Source organism: Dromiciops gliroides, chromosome 5 (genome assembly GCF_019393635.1).
Source record: "Dromiciops gliroides isolate mDroGli1 chromosome 5, mDroGli1.pri, whole genome shotgun sequence".
Lineage (NCBI taxonomy): Eukaryota > Metazoa > Chordata > Mammalia > Microbiotheria > Microbiotheriidae > Dromiciops > Dromiciops gliroides.
The window spans coordinates 113,773,482-113,790,373 of record NC_057865.1 but is presented as its reverse complement, the minus strand read 5'-3'; the positions used below and the strand labels follow the sequence as shown (position 1 = coordinate 113,790,373).

At 40.6% G+C, this 16,892-nt stretch overlaps 1 protein-coding gene across 1 annotated transcript in view; it reads right to left on the bottom strand.

Moving 5' to 3' along the window:
• Window positions 1-11,917, bottom strand: part of PLXNA4 (plexin A4) — a 699,236-nt gene extending 687,319 nt beyond the window's left edge. The window contains exon 1 of the mRNA XM_043965884.1: window positions 11,869-11,917. The gene's annotated coding sequence lies outside the window, so the exon portion shown is untranslated. The remainder of the gene's footprint in view (window positions 1-11,868) is intronic.
• Between the last annotated feature and the right edge of the window lie 4,975 nt (window positions 11,918-16,892).

The window sequence follows — 16,892 nt, the reverse complement described above, 5'->3', positions numbered from 1 at the left end:
AATGACGACAACAACAACAAGAGTCATGGAGAGAAGTGAAAAAGAGAGAGGGAAAGAGAAAGAAAATAGCTGGGGAAAACAATGAAAGGAAAGAGGGTAAAAAGATGTGCCAATGGAAAAGATCCATCCATGTGGCCTCAGATACTTTTCTATGACTCTCACAAGACCACGGGTCACTGGCTAGGCTGCCTACTAGAGTCCCTGCTGCGGACTTAGAACAGGGGCCTGAAACACTCCCTGCTGGGGCCATGTTGCTCTTCTTTGATTGCCTCTGCATAGAGTATCTACCTTACAGGTGTATTAGGGATTCAAGAACCGCCTGGCAGCCTGGGATTTGGAATTCTGAGAGACAAGTATTCCCTCCCAGCCCTGAGAATGATTGGGGACTTGTGATCTTTTGGGACTTAGTCTGAAAGAAACAGTTTGAGAGGAAAGAGTAGGGAGACTTCAAGAGCCGAACAGTAAGGAGACCCCATTCCCCTGCCCTGTGAAGGATGTGCCAAGCTAAGCTGAGCAGAATGGAGGGGGATAGAGGGGCAAGACAAGAAAGGAGACATTGAAAGAAGAAACGAAAAGGAGAGACAAAGAAGAAAGTGAAAAGAGGGCTGACATTCATCAGAGAAGGAAAAGGGAAAAGATTGAGGAGGGTCATCCTTCCCTACCTATATCTCAAAGGAGAAGACGAGCTAGATACCAGCTGTACTACCTCTTCAAGGGCTGGGGGAAATTCTCAACAAAGTCTGATCTTTTCCCCAACTTCCCCTCTGTGCCTGTCCAGTAAAGGACACTGTAATATATTCTGCTCCCTTCCTTTGCCTAAATATATCCTTTATCCTGATTTTTGCATCAAACATGAAGGAGCCAGGGTTTAGCTAGAGTTAAACATAAATTGAAATCAGGACAGAGAGTCAAAATTCTACTTGGATGTTAGGAATTTTCCTAAGTGGGAGCTCTGTTATTGTGATTGTACTGCTAACTTTTCATCTGATATAAACTCTATAAAATAGCAGAGGAGGAGATCAAGTAGACCTCAGGGGCCATTATATTGCCCTAGTCTAAAAAGTGAGCTAATTGTTATCACAACACGGAGCTGATTAAATCTCCAGAGGAAAAGGGTAGGGAGGAGAGGGCAGTGACCCAGAGAAAATATTGCACACTTAAACCTCCCCATGACAATCCACCCCCATCCAGGAAGGAGATAGGCAGCCCCTGGGAAAGATTCCATTTTGCTACTATCAAGAAAAGAGGAGAGAACAGAAAGAATTGAGTACTGACTAACCAAATCAGCCCTCCATAGTGACATTCACTCCTACCTCTTTCAGTGTTAAACAGGTGCAGTCTCAAAAGGAATGCAGAGAGCTTTTTAAACATTAATGTGCCACATACCTAGGAGAAGGTGCTGGCCTCCCAGCCTAGTGAGTCAGAGCTACAGACTGGCTGGTGAACCATCCCAAAGCATAGACACAGAAGAGGCCACTGTACCCTTGCTTGCCTCAACTGGTCGAGCTGTTTGCTGCAGTGTTGCTAGATACCAAATGTGACCTAAATGGATAATTCATTATAGACACAGCCAGAGTGAAGCTTTATTCTTGCCTCCTCCTCACATTTAGGATGTGAGAAAATGCTGCCGTTTCTGTCTTTTGCATTTCTTTGACAATGTACAGTATCCTTAAGTGGAATACTTCTGACACCAGAACTAGGAGCTGTGTTAGTTTTATTGTCCCCATTGACCAGGTGGGTAAACTGAGGCATGTGGACCTTTTATTAACTTATCTCAGGTCACACTCTAAATAACTGACTTATTAGTAGCCTTATGAACTAACTTATTGGTAGCTTCCAATTCCCTGTTCTATTGATTAACTCAAATGCTCAAAGATTCAGAACTGGAAAGGACCTTAGAGGTCATCTACTACAATATCCTCATGTTTTACAGATGAGTAGCCTGAGGGCAAGAGAGTTGAAGTGACTTATCCAATGTTACACATATAGCAAGGGACAGACCAGATCATCTGCCTCAAAAAACAGCATTCTTTCCACTGAGTGATGTTCCCTTAGCCTGCTTGCTGATGACTCATTCTTTACAAGTTGTCTCAAATTCAGTCCAGTTCAATACATGTTTCTCAAGCATCCACTGTATGTAAAACTCTACACTGATCCGGCTCCCACAGACCTTACACTCTCATTGGAGAGGGAAATAGATCCTAAGAGCTTTGGTTTCTCTCAGGATCTCCACCCTCCTTCCAATGAGAGTGTAAGCTTCAAAAGGGAAGTGTCATTATATAGTTTTCTCAGGAGTCTGCGGGGTGTGGCACTACCTGAAACCCGAGGGAGAGAAGTGCAATGATTGTGCGGTCCCCAAGATAATAGCAGCCATGGTCGTGGTGATGGTGAGAGAGTTCGTGCCTTACTTTTTTTTATCTCTTTAAGTGTTTGCAGCCTTTTCTTATGCCCTTTGGACTGGAGCTTCACAACAACTTTAAAAGGAGGGAAGGAAGGTTACTGTAGACCCACGTAGGTTTAGGACTGGGGAGATCTCAGAGACCATAAGAGCTCACCATCTATAGCAATCTGAGGTTTACAAACCACTTTCCATTGAACAACCCTATGACATCAAAGCAAACATTATAGTCTCCATTTGATAGAGGGCGGCTAGGTGTCAAGGTGGATAGAAGACTAGCCATGGATTCAGGAGCACCTGAATTCAAAACCGGTCTCAGACACTTCCTAGCTGTGTGACCCTGAGCAAGTCACTTAACCTTGTTTGCCTCAGTTTCCTCATCTGTAAAATGAGCTGGAGAAGGAAATGGCAAACCACTCCAGTGTCTTTGTCAAGAAAACCCCAAATGGGGTCATGAAGAGTCTGACACAACTAAAAAATGACTGAACAACAATAAGCATTTGACAGAGGTGGGAAATTAGAGTCCAAGAGGTAACGTGAATAGTCCTAGATTGCCCAACTCTCATTAGTAGCAAAGGGGGAAGCTGGGACTCCAGGGCTTCTGACTCTGCCTGGTACTCTTTCTAACATGGATTCCTCCCCTGCTTCTGTTGTAGGCAGATCTTCTCTTGCCCACTGCAACCTTTTCTCTCAGAATACTGCTGCTAAAGATATACATTTATGTATATGAAGATATATATATATATGTATATATATATACATACATACATACACACACACACACACATATATATATACCTCATCCCCCAGTCCCCATTGTTCCCCCTCTTCAAATTGGCCCAGCAATTCTTCCCTGACTCCTCTATAAAATTCAAGTTTGACTATCCAGCCCATCTGTCTTTCCTCTAATTTCCTCCTACTCACCATCTTCCTCCCTTTTCTTGGCTCAGCTGGGACATCCTCCCCAGCAATGAGAATGCCATGGGGTGAAGGGATAAATGCCCCAGGGAATGGTGTCTCCAGTCCTACTCCCAAAGGCAGGTCTGTTTCCTGCCTGGTGTTACAGTCTTCCATCTGCACCTAGGTTATTCCAAAACAATTCTGGGGAGCACCCTTTGAAGCTAGAAGTAAGGAAATTTAGGGTAAGTTCCAGAAAATATGGATCATATCTCACATTTCTATAGGGCTTTTGTGTATGTATGTGTATACACATATATACATATATTACACATATGTGTATATATATATATATAAAGGACTTCCCAAAAGTCTAAGTGCAATTTTAAGTTTTAATTGCTTAAAATTATAGCTTAAAACTGTAACAGGATATTTGGGACACCCTCTACATATGTGGATAGATGGATAGATGGATGCATGAATGTATAAGTGGATGAATGGATATATTATGGATGGATGGATGGATACATTATGGATGGATGGATGGATGTTTTAAACCAGTCATGATTTCATTGGTGTAAGGAACTCCAACTAAGAAAAATTCCTCAACAGATATAGATTTAGATGCTTCTAGAACTTATAGTCTTAGAGACTTACCTGGGGGCACTGAGAGGACAAGTGAATTGCCCAGGGCCACACAGTCAATATTCAAGAGGCAAGACTTGAACCTGACTCCAAGACAAAGTCTCTATTCATCATACTACACTGCCCTTCTCTAAAGGACTTTAGAGCTTACAGAGCACTTTCTTCACCAAAGTCCCAGGAGGCAAGTAGTTCAGATGCTTTTATCTCCATTTTACAAATGAAGAAATTGAGGGAAACTGAGAGAGGTTAAATGACTTACCCATATTAGTCACACAGTTACTAAATATGAGGAGCTCAAGCCTGGGTCTTCTAATTCTAAGAGGAGACCATTTTCCACTATCCCAAACTATCTCCCCACCATGCAAGTGGTGAATTTAAGATACTTTTTACCTTCCATGAAGTCATATAGGCAGAAATTCAATCAATTGGGTGACAAGTTCACAGTAGGTAGTTGGAGAATTAAAGAATCACTTACCCTAACCTAATACCCCTGACCTTTAGAGTGTGGAAAGCAATCATGCCCTCCCACAAACTGAGTCTTTATATCAGTGTCAGAGACAGGATGCTGGGCTGGATTAACATAGGTATGATCCAATAGGCCTTGGTTTAGCTCTCATTTGGAAATCTAATCTTACTTTGTGACAATGTGCTCTATACCTTGCTTAAACATCCCAACAGGTCTCAGCCTATGTGAGGAGACAAAGCAAAGTTGTTATAACCTCTCTCCTTCCTTCTAGCTCTCCACACCAGTATCCTAGAAGAGAATTGTTTCTCTTGCAGATTCTCCAGACCAGGCCTGTTTCCTTAGCCTGAGACTAGGTTTAGTTCAACGAGAAGGGTTCAAGTAATCTCATTTTCCTGATCACTTTGATGCTTTGTTAGGCAGTCATAAACTCGTGTGGTTTCACTGCCTTGGGCATCATCCTTGTCCGGTCCTCCACCTTACCACTTTAGCTACTCTCACCCAGACCCTACAGTCCTTCACTTCTGGTCAAGCCTGATTTATCTAGCAGCCCCTCCCCACCCCAGAATGCTCATATTCTCCACTTCTTTACTTGATCTTTACCATGATTTTCCAAACCCTGAAACTTAGAACCTCAGAGACCTCATACATAGTCTGGTGTTTAACGGCTAAACTGTGTTGTCCAGGCAACACAGACTTCAAGCCCGAAGGGCCAGGACAATGACTTAATCTGTGTTTTGTCCTTCATTGGCCTGTGCTGTGGGGACTCTATAACCAATATGTAATCATAATGCCTGCTTTCTAGTCTAGCTTAGTTTTAAAGGGCCTGAGTGATAGAACCCCTATTTCTCCCCTGAGGAGATAATTCTCTCATCTAATACAGGTCTCTGTGAAGGGATTGTTTCATTTGTTTTACTGTGGTACCAGGTTCTCTGTATAAGCATTCCTTTGCCATTACTTAGTATGTTTCTTCCTATATAACCAAAACTGTTATTATAATAGTAGTTAAGGTTTATATATCACTTTAAGGTTTTCAAATTACTATAGATAGAGTTCTGGGACTGGAGACAGGAAGACTCATCCTCATGAGTTCAAATCTGACTTCAGATACTTCCTAGCCATGTGATACTGATTAAGTGACTTAATCCTGTTTGCCTCTGTTTCCTCATCCATAAATCAAGCTTGATGAGGAAATGGCAAACCACTCCAGTATCTTTGCCAAGAAAATACCAAATGAGGTCACAAAGAGTCAGACACAACTAAAAAAAGGACTGAACAATACATTTCTTATCTCATTTAATCTTTTTTTTTTTGCGGGGGCAATAGGGGTTAAGTGACTTGCCCAGGGTCACACAGTTAGCGTGTGTCAAGTGTCTGAGGCCGGATTTGAACTCAGGTCCTCCTGAATCCAGAGCCGGTACTTTATCCACTGTGCCACCTAGCTGCCCCCCTATCTCATTTAATCTTCACAAGAACTCTGTAAGGTAGGTGCCATTTTTATCCCCATTTTACAGATGAGGAAACTGAGGCTGGGAGCACCTAAGTCACTTGCTTGGGGGTCACACAACTAGGAAGCGTCCCAGAATTATCACTCAGGTCTTCCTAACTCCAAGTGCACCTGTTATACCACCTTGCTCCCTCTGGGACTTCATCTTTCTTCTCAAACGAAGCTTCAAATCTACCTCTTCCACTTCAGCGACTGTCAACATTTTTTTCAAGGCAGGATTAGAGTTTTCTTCCCTTTCACGACCACATCATTATATATTTCACCAAGAAGAGTAGATGAAAAAGGAGAGGAAAAAAGACTGAAATAGGGACGCTGACAAAGGCAGAATGATCGTGGTTTGCCCGTCACATAGTAGGCACTTTTCGAATACTTGTTGCCAAGTTGATGGATTGATAGTAGTGGTCATGATGATGATAATATCACTTTCAAAGAGAAGAAGGGATATTCTAAGTTATCAGAGAAATATAAATATTCCAGTTAATTAAACAATCAAAAGGAGTACATCTTAGTGTGAGTTGATTTGTATTAGACAGGATCTTAAAGTCACTGAATGAAAGTGAGGAAGGGATTTTAGAGACCATCTGGTCCATGCTCAGCATTTTACAGATGGGGAAACTGAGACCCAGAGAAATTGACTCATTATTCTGTTTTATAACCTAATATCAAATCAGGAAGTGGTATTTTAGATATTTGTATCACCAAAAAATTTCTATACCAACAATATATTGTTAGAACATATTTCAATAATGAAACCTTTATTCTTATAATATATTAAGACCAGATTCAACTATGCTAATTTAGAAAATAACAATAACAATAATAATAATAATAATAAAAGTCACCCCAGTTTGATGTTTTTAAATTATGAGGGCTATAAAGATGATGCAATTATTTACCCAGCACCTTAATCTGAAAGAACTCAGATTGCTTTGCAGACATTTACTCATCCATCCTTATAATATCCCCATTTCACAGATGGGGAAATGCTTCCTTGGGGAGCAGACCAAACAAAGACACAGATGAGCCAGTAGCATCATATCCATAGGAAGACATATGAGGACCAGAGGAAAACATTTGATACCACAGAAGGCAATCATTACGAGCTGGGAGATAGAGCCAGAGTAGGTGGAACTGTACAAGAGTAAAAGATGAAGCAGACCGACTTTTTAGTGTTTTTATTCACAGTAATCCAAGTGGGAAAGACCATTCAGCTGTTCAGCAGAGAGATTGGGAAACCAGACTGGGAATAGAGAGTCATTTTGCTGTGGCACAGAGGAGTGAGGAAATTGTAAGACTGATTTCTGTATAAGATGGGCAAAGCCGAGAAGGGTGAGAATTAAGATGTGGCAATGACAAAGCCATGCAGAATGGAGAGCCAAAGAAAACCAATGTGACAAACTGAGAAGGAGCGATAATGATTTGAAATAGGGGCACAAATAGGGAACTATAGATAAGAATACTTAAGAGGTTAGAAGATGAGGCAATGGGATAAGGCAGAGAAAACCAGTTAACATAATAAAATCCTGTCTGGGGAGAGGGAGAGAGCATTGTGAAATTGATCTGAAGGAAGACAAGACAAATGCAAGGATGCAAAGCCCAAATGTGATCAACAGGGAGAGCACAGGGATGGGTGAGGGAAAGGAAAGTGTAACAGGGCTCAGATATATGGAGCAATATGTTAGGGCAGAGCTTAAGGGAGAAGGAAAGAATTTAAGGGAAATGAAAAAAAGTAGACACAGTCCTGGAATCTTAGAGCAGGAAGGGACCTTAGAAATTATCCTGTCTAACTGACTCATTTTAGATGAGAAAAATCAAGAACCCATCAAATCTTTGATTTGCCCGAGGTCACATAACTAATTTGTGACAGAGCCAAGGTGAGAACCCAAGTCTCATTTTGTCAGCTGCATCACATCACACAGTAAAGGGGCCCATTTAGCTGAGCCAAAACCAGTCTTCCTTTCTCAAAACTACACACAGTACTTTGTACTTTTGTTTTATACTTATGTGTCCCATTTCATACTGAATAACCAGGTCCTAATTAGTGTCGATATGGATTCCTCCAAAGTGGTAGCATTATTTGAATTCACACAGCATATTTCCATTGTACTATAACCAATGATCTTATTTTACATAATTATAAGTTCAAATAGTATGAATTTTAATGCATACTACCATTTCAGGGTGTTCATTATTCAAACTGGATCTGACTCTGATTATTTGCATGTGTTGTACCCTATATTAAACTGTAATATCATTGAGGGGGACTATCATTCACCTTTGTATCTACTCTGAACTCTTAAAGCAATGATCATCTGCACAAAGTAGGGACTTAGTTCACTGGCTTAAACCAGATGAATGAATGCATGCATGTATGAATGAAAAATCATTTATTAAGCACTGTAATAAGAGCTGAGGATACAAATACAAAAGGAAAGACCATTCCTTCTCTTAAGAAGCTTATATTCTAATGGGAGTGACAAGACACAAAGGGAATAGCGTCCAGAGAGCAGCCCTTTGATGATGGAGAATGAGACTATATGAGAATAAATTGACATATTCCATTCAGGAACAATGGAAGGCTTGTTTTGATCTGGGTTCCAGAAATGGGAAGGGGGTGGTTAGAAAAAGGTAGAGGAAAGGATATACCTGTGTGGCCAAACTCAGCAAGCAGAAGATGTCCAGAGAACAGAAAGGAAAGTGAAGTATGATGGCCAAGGCATTCCTGAAGTAGCAACCTTGAAGAGGGCATCATTGATCAGGACAGAATGGTACCATGGTGAAAAGTTCTTCAGAGCAGCAAAGGAGGATGGTGAGGAGGAAATGGTCAGACAATAGGGAAAATTGAAATGAAATTAACTAAATATGTAATACCCCTCCCCCTCCCCATCCTTACCCTCACCTGTCAAGCATCATGTGGAAAGAGCATTAGGTTTAGAATCAGAGGACCTGGATATGAATCCAAGCTCTAACATTACCTTTGTGACTTTAGACAAGTCACTTAACCTCTCTTGGCCTCAGTTTACCCATCTGTAAAATGTGGGAGTTTGACTAGATGGCCTCTAAAGTTCCCTCTAGTTCTCAGCTATGATACTATCCCTATCAGGTTACAGTAAGCATTAAAATACAGTCTTACCATTTGAGTGAGGGACATTTGAACACAGCCAAAATAGCTAAGTCACTGCTTCTAAATTCCAGTCACATAAAAACTATTGTGAATATGAGTCACAGCAAATGAGGTCAACTATAACTTATGTCCCAGGTCCAGTATCCAGACCACTTTAGATTTTTTAAAAGTGATCTCACAGTCAAGACAACCTCCTAACCTCTTCCCAGAATAATAATTTTGTATAAAGGAGGATGCTACTGACCAACCATCAATAGGGCATGTGCTTTCACAGTGGTGGGGATAGTTGAGCTGAGTCAGTTTAACCACAAGCCAAGTTAAACCAGGTCAAGGTCATGGGTTCAATCTCATGATTGAGATAATTAGCTTTGCACTGTTTCATGGCCACAGACTCTTCTTTAATCACAGACAGTCATCTCATACATGCTTGCCATTGGTCATAAGATAAACCCTGAAGGAGAACAGAAGTATGTTGGCACTACCATTTCTGCATCTAAACAAACACCTTTTATAACATAGCAAGAGGACTGAGTTGATAATCAGGAGATTTGGGAATCTACTCCCAATTCTAAGTCCAGCTATTGCCCAATAGATGTGTTATCCTGGTCTGTGATCTCACTTTTTCAGTTCATAATTCCTCATTTGTAAAATTAGAGCTTCGACCCCATAGAATTTATGGGATGGAAGGTAATTTGGAATCCAATCTACACTTGACTAAAATCCCCTTCTCCAGCATCACTGGCTAATTGTTGTCTAACTTTAAACAATTCAGTAGGGAGGAAATAACTCAAGGCTGTCTCTTCCATTTTCAAATAGTTATAATTGTGAAGAAGTTTTTCTTTACAACAAATCTAAATCTCTTCAGCGACTTCTACCCATAGTTCTTGGTTCTGTCCTCTGGGGCAATAAAAAACCATTTTAGTCCTTCTTTCATGTGGCAACCTTTTAAACTCTTGAAACAATTTAAAACACTTGAAACAATAGGCTTATCTTCTCAAGGTTCAACGTTCAGTTCTTTTGACCAATCTTGAGGCCTTTCTGAATCTACAAGTCTAGCTACAGTGTTTTTTTAAAAAAAATCTTAGTCTGGCATGACCGATTCCTAATGAAGTCATTCTCACTTCTAGTGATCAATCTCTCTTTTCTAAATGTCTTAAAAGTCAAGTTCAGATGCCTATAGCTTACCGACCTTGCCTGTTTCCCCTTTTTGAAAATCAGGACATTTGCCCCTTCTCTTATTACTTCGGCACCTCACCTAAGCTCCTATGATCTTTGGAAGATCCCAAACACTGGCTCTGCAGTCACATCTGTCAGTTCTCTCAGTATCCTCAGGTGTGATGTTGTTCAAGCCTTGAAATGGTGACTTGCAATCATTGAGAGCAGTTAGATGCATCTCCTTATTTATTTCAGATATTAAATCCTAGTACCATTCCTCCCAGTCAATAGTCATTATCTTTCCAAGAGAAAACAGAAGCAAAGCAAGGGAGGAATACTTTAATGATCTCATTGCCTTCCATTGCCACTGTGCCATGCAACCTCAACTGCTTCCACCTCCCTTCTTTGACACTGTTTTTGCCCCCAACATAGTTTTTTTGGCTGTCTGTCTTTAGTGTTAATCTGAAGTCTTAATTCATTCTGGCCTTTAACACTAATGCCATTAGCCCCTGTATTAATCTTATATTGCCCTTTCTTTGATATTCTGTACATACCTCTATATATCTGTCTCCTTATGCAATCATACATATATATATAGATGATAGATATGCACAAACAACATATTGATATGTAGTTATTTTTCATCTCGTAAGAACAATTTCTATTTATGTCTTCAGAACTCAATTCCCACTTAAACCAATATTAGGCCAATCATCAAACCTATCTGTTTTTTAAAATCTTTGAAATCTACTCTAGGGGGAATGTTGGGCTATGATTGTCTTTCTTCTCCACCATGAGCTCAATATTAAATGGTCACTCAGTCAAAAGTCCCTGTCATTTCTACTTCAATAACCAGGTCCTTCTTGTTCGTTTGAATCAGATAATAAATATCAGTATCCTTTTCTTTTCCTCCCCTTTGAAGGATGATATATCATTGATAAGTCATGAATTTCTCATTCCAGATAGCTGAAATTCCCTAGTATGATAATATATTCTGATAAAACTATCATCTCCATGGACTCTCACCCAAATATTTTCCATCATATTTCTCCTATTTCTTCACATACTACAGTTCTCCTAAATCTATAAGGCTATCCTACCTCCCCTTTTATCTATTCTGTTCCTTTTAAATAAGGCCTGACTTTCCAGAACTACAGTCTAACTATAAATCCTGACCCCCCTAATCTGTTATTCCTAAGAAGCCAGATACACCTCCTACTCTTCTGTAGTTCATCCTGTTTATTATCCATATGTTGTACAGTTTTGTATGATATTTTAAGCTGTGGGTTTTATTCCTGCTTGTCTTACTGGATATAATCTCCCATGAATTACTGGTTCTCTCCTTAACTATTCTTTTGGAGTACCTGCTATTCTCCATGGTACCAAGATTGGCAAATCTATGTGGATAGTTCTCTCTTTCCTTCTATGTTTTCAATTTAAACACCTTTTGACCAGATTCACAAGACTCCAAGCAAATATGTTTTCATCGTCCCTTGTTAGCTGGCTATCTACTATATTTGGCCAAAAGTTCCTATTATAGTCTAGAAATCCCAATCCTATTCTCAGATACTATCTTTTGGGCCATATTTTCACTTTTCAAGGCTACCTTCCTTTTGTAAATCCCCTATCATCCTTTGGCAGAAGTGATTTAAAAAGTAAAATAAAAAAAACCTGCCCACCTGTCTTCCGGAGGTCTTCTTCAGGTTTTCCCCACAACTTTCTAGCTTTTGGCAATTCTTTCTCTTCCTCTAGGATGGAGACCAATTTGCACATTGTCCACATATAGGTAATAGTTGGTACTGGAAGAAACACAAATATAACATGCTCTTTTTAGGTCCCTGAAAAACCCTACCAGCCCTCCATACATTTTTTTTTCAGGGCAATGAGGGTTAAGTGACTTGCCCAGGGTCACACAGCTAGTAAGTGTCAAGTTTCTGAGACTGGATTTGAATTTAGGTCCTCCTGAATCCAGGGCCAGTGCTTTATCCACTGAACCACCCAGCTGCCCTCCTCAGGTACTCTTTTTTTTTTTTTTTTTGTGGGGCAATGGGGGTTAAGTGACTTGTCCAGGGTCACATAGCTAGTAAGTGTCAAGTGTCTGAGGCCAGATTTGAACTCAGGTCCTCCTGAATCCACTGTGCCACCTACCTGCCCCCCCCCTCGGATACTCTTAATGACAGTTAGCACATTTCTGCTATGCTCCAGTGCAAACAGAACCAATAGAATCTGATCCACAAGCAGAAAAGTGATTTCCTTATTACATGCACCTACCTCTTGGCTCTCCACTTAACATGAGTTGATTTCTATAGACCTATAGACCCTTCCAGCTCTACCAATCTTTAAATCATAAACTTGTGGAAGAGGGATTAGGCTGGTTGTACTGCTGGAAGGCAAAGCTAAGACCAATTCTTGGAAGCCCCAGAGAGGAAGATATCAGCTTAACGTGATGAAAATTTTCCTAGCAATAAGGGCTATTCAAAAATGGAATGAACTGACTCAAGAGGTAGTGAATTCCCCATTTCTGGAAGTTTTCAAGCAGAAATCTGTAATCTACTTGTTGGGAAGGTTATCAAAGGGGTAATAATTTGAGGTATGGTTAGTAATAGCTATATGTTATCTCAAATTCAGTTCAATTCAACAAATGTTTATCAAACATCTATTGTATACAAAGCTCTCACAGAGCTTATGCTCTAATTGAGGTCCTTTCCAACTCAGAAAGTCTACAATTCTATGAACTTTGTTGTTATTGTTCGGTCGTTTGTTTCAGTTGTGCCTGACTCTTTGTGACCCCATTTGGGGTTTCTTTGGCAGATACCAGAGTGGTTTGCCATTTTTTGTCCAGCTCCTTTTACAGCGAGTAAGTGTCTGAGGCCATATTTGAACTCAGGAAGATGAATCTTCCTGACTACAGGCCCAGCTCATCCACTGTGCTACCTAGCTGTCCAAAAGGACCAGAGAATATTTGTTGTTCAGTCATTTTTCAGTCATATCTGACTCTTCACGACCCCTTTTCTTGTCAAAGATACTAGAGATGTTTGCCATTTCCTTTTCCAGCTCATCTGACAGATGGGAAAACTGAGATAACAAGGTAAAGAGACTTGCCCAGGATCACACAGCTAGTAAGTGTCTAAGGGCAGATTTGAACTCAAGAAGATGAGTCTTCCAGACTCCAGGTCCAGTGTGCTATCCACTGTACCACCTAGCTGCCTGTTTACCAAGTACAGACCTATTTTACTGCCCCTCATCAATCCAATATCAACACTGTGTGCCTTTAAGGAAAGTTTTAACTCATTCTAGTACTGCTGAAATCCATAGAATCATAGACTTTTAGAAGCAGAAGCTGTTCCACAAGAAGAAAACATTTTCCAGTTACATGTACCTACCTCTTGGCTCTCCATTTGACACAAGTTATTTCTATGACCCCTTCCAGTCAATAATTTAAAGACCGGTAGAGCTGGAAGGGGTCATAGAAATAACTTGTCTTGGGTTTTTTTCCAACATAACATTTGTTACTTCAGACCTCAGATGTTGTCTTTTCTAAACCTTTCCTGAATTACAGATCCCCTTGCTGATATCCCGGACAATTGACTATCTGGTTTGAATTTCTTGAGTTGCAGATAACTTCATATCTCAAGAGACAGCACTGTCTACTTTGGGACAACTCTTATTATAGGTCCATAGACCAAAAGAACTGGAAGGAACCCTGGAAATCATCTAATGCAACACTTTCATTTGCAATGTGAGGACACTAAGACCCAGATGAAATTAATTCCACAGAGTCACAGGGCTGGTGTATAGCACAGTAAGACCTCCCATCCAGTTTTTCTGAATCCAGTTGCAATGCTCTTACCACACTAACATTCTTGTTAGGAAGTTCTACCTTATATTGGATTGAAATCTTGCCTCCCAGTAGTTACCATCCATTCATTGGTCCTGATTCTATCCCTGTGGAGCAGAAGCAAAACACACCTAATCCCTTGTACACATGGCAATCCTTCAAATATCTGAAAACAGCAAGCATATTACACATCTCTTCTTGTCTCCAAGCTAAACATCCCTAGTTTTTTAAATGATCATGGTAAGGCAAAGGACATTAACCTTTTTCATGTATGTTATGGGCTCTTTTGGCCATCTGATGAAGCCCATGGATCCCTTGCATAAATTAAAATACACAAAATCCCCCCAAAACAAAAAGAAATTAAAATACATAGGATTACAAAGGAAATTATATCATAATAAAGGTGTATTTTTCCATCTAAGTTCATGCACCCCCTGAAATATTTCAATGAGCTTCTTGGATCCCAAGGTAAGAACACCTGGCTTAAGGCAAGATTTGAAACTCCCTCTTAACTCCAAGGATAGACTGGCTTGTCTGAATCCTTTCCAAAGCATAGGGCTCAAAAATGAACACAGTACTTTTTGTGCCTCTCTCATTGTACTCTCATGTTTCTCTTGTATTCTAGTTATGTGCATATGTGTCTTATTTCTCTGACTGGTCTGTAAACTCTGTGAGGACAAAGACTTGGAATAAATTTTTTTTAATTTCCCATTTATAAAGTGCTTTAATGTTTACAAACATTTTCTTCATGAGAACTTTGTGAAGTAGGTAATACAAGGATTGGACTAGACCTATAATTTTATTAATGTAGGGAGCTTCTGGTGTAAACCCCCACTCTCAATGTAGATTGGCACCTGCTTTCCTGTTTAGACTTTAGAGGATTGTCTGAAGCACCTAGAGGTGAAGTAATTTGTTCAGGATCATGAAGCCATTAGATCATAGAGTTAGAGGGCAGCTAGATGGTGCCATGATGCATAGAGGGTCACAAACCTGGAGTCAGGAAGACTCATCTTCCTGAGTTCAAATCCAGCCACATTGTCAATGAGTTGTGTGACCCTGGGCAAGTCACTTAATCCCATTTGCTTCAGTTTCCTCATCTGTAAAATGACTTAGAGAAGGAAATAGCAAACCCTTCCAGTCTCTTTCCAAGAAAATTCCAAATAGGGTCATGAAGAGTTGTACATAACTGAAATGACTGAATAAAAACATAGAATTTAAAAAGACAACATAGAATTGGAAGTGGAAGGGACCTTAGAGGCCATCTTGTCCACTTCTCAGATCTTACAGATAAAAAAACTGAGTCCCAGACAGTTAAAGTGACTTGCTAAGATCGCTCAGGTAATAAGTTGTAGAGTCAGGTTTTGAACTCCAGTCTTTATGGTGTATACACACACACACACACACACACACACACACACACACACACACACACACACACACACACACACGACAAATCTGCTTCTCCATGTTTCCACTGTTCTACACTGTGGTTTGTATCAGAGGAAGGATGTCAGTCCCCTTACTCCAAGGTTGACTCTCTATCCACTACTCCATACTTCCTCTCTGATAGAGATACAAGTATTAATACCCCCATTTTACAAATGAGGAAAGTGGGACTCAGAGAGGTATGACTTGCCTAAAGGTATACAGTACAGGTCAGATGATGATGACCATAACAACAACAACAATGTTAAACATTTACATAGCTCTTACTATGTGCCAGACACTGTGTTAAGTGCTTTATAATTATTATTTCACTTGATCCTCACAACAACCCTGTGAGGTAGGTGCTATTATTATTATTATCCCCATTTAGCAGATGAAGAAACTGATCTCGGGCATATCTTTGTATCACTATTGCTGAGCAGTGCTTGGGTTTTGGTGCTTAATAAGGATTTATTTGATGAATGAATGGACGAAATCTATAACTGCCTTCTTTTTGCCATATACAGTCAACGCTCAGAGTCTGATGATCAAGTCTGTAGGTATCCCAGGCTTGCACCCCGCCCCCCCATACACACACACACACACACACACACACACACACACACACACACCTCCTCTTGCTACTGGTGCTCATCTTTTGGCCATTTCTCTGCTGGCGAGCAGTCTCTTAAGGGGGTGAATGAGGGCAGGGAGAGGAGGGAAACATAAATTCAGCAAGCGTTGTGACCCGTCAGCAGCTGCAGTGAAGGGTTCGTCTGGGGAGGGAAAGGTTAAGACTCAAATGAGGTTTGGGGATTATCTGTGCAATTCATTTCTCCCAGTGATCTCTGCCTCCCATTAGCATGGACAAATGAGACTGGCCGGTATCTATTTTCCATCTACCCTCATCTTTCTTTGGAGGCACTCAAGGCACTTTAGAAAGATCATCTCATTCTTCCTCACAGCAATGCCTCTGTGGTGGGCCGGAGGTGAGATTAATTTTCCCCGTTGCATAGGGAGGGAAACAGAGGCAAAGAGAGGGAGAGAAAGCAAGGAACCGGCTCCTGATCACAGAGCCAGGCACGGGCAGAGCTGAGAATAAAAAACAGTAGTCCTGGCTCCCCATCTAGATCACCTGCCTCATTAAAGCCCCAAAGAAAAAACCTCCATTATAAACACTGGTCCCTTAAAATAGCATCCTTTGTGGCCTGCCGGGGCCCAGCAAGGAAACATTGTTCACTTATTTAATATTTTTTTCAAAAAGCTTTTGAGTCCGCCTTTAAAAACCCGTGTTAAATTTCTCGTCTAACGATTTGACTGCCTCCCCTTTAGCTCCCTTTAAACGAGCTGCCGATAAAGGAATAAACCTATGGAAGAAATAAGAAATAAGCCGCCTGAACACTGTAGTCCTTTATGCCTCTGCTGTCCGTGCCGAAGCCC